The following is a 614-nucleotide window of genomic DNA, read 5'->3' on the forward strand; positions in this document are numbered from 1 at the left end:
AAGTATTTGATGAAGAACTGTCACCAATTCTACACAGACTATTCTAGACTGTAAGAAGGATAGCAAACCCTCAAGCTCATTATGAATCAAGCATAACCCTAATACCCAAACCAGGCAAATTCTTCACAGAGACAGAACTACAGACCAATATCCCTCATGAACATAGACAAAACAGTCTCAACAAAATTCTACCCAATAGAATTCAACAGCACATCCCCAAAATTGTTTCACCATGATCATGTAGGATTCGTACCTGGGATACAAGAATGGTTCAGCATTTGAAAAGCAATGAAGGTAATCCACCACATAAAAAAGACAAAGAATAAAATTCACACACACACACACACACACACACACACACAGAATAAAAATCACATGATCACATCAATAGATGCAGGAAAAGTATTTGACAATATCCATCTCCTATTTCTAATAAAAACATTCAATAAAATAAGAATGAATAGAAGGGAAACTCCTCAGCATAATAAAGGCCATATATGAAAAATCAATGACTAGCATCACTCTCAATGAGAAAAATCTGAAAATATTTCCCCTGAGAACAGGAATTAGACAAGGATGCCCCTATCACCACTCTTACTCAACATGCTAAAGTC

This window comes from Echinops telfairi, unplaced genomic scaffold (genome assembly GCF_000313985.2).
Source record: "Echinops telfairi isolate 266 unplaced genomic scaffold, ASM31398v2 ScPeMD7_7469;HRSCAF=8507_0, whole genome shotgun sequence".
Lineage (NCBI taxonomy): Eukaryota > Metazoa > Chordata > Mammalia > Afrosoricida > Tenrecidae > Echinops > Echinops telfairi.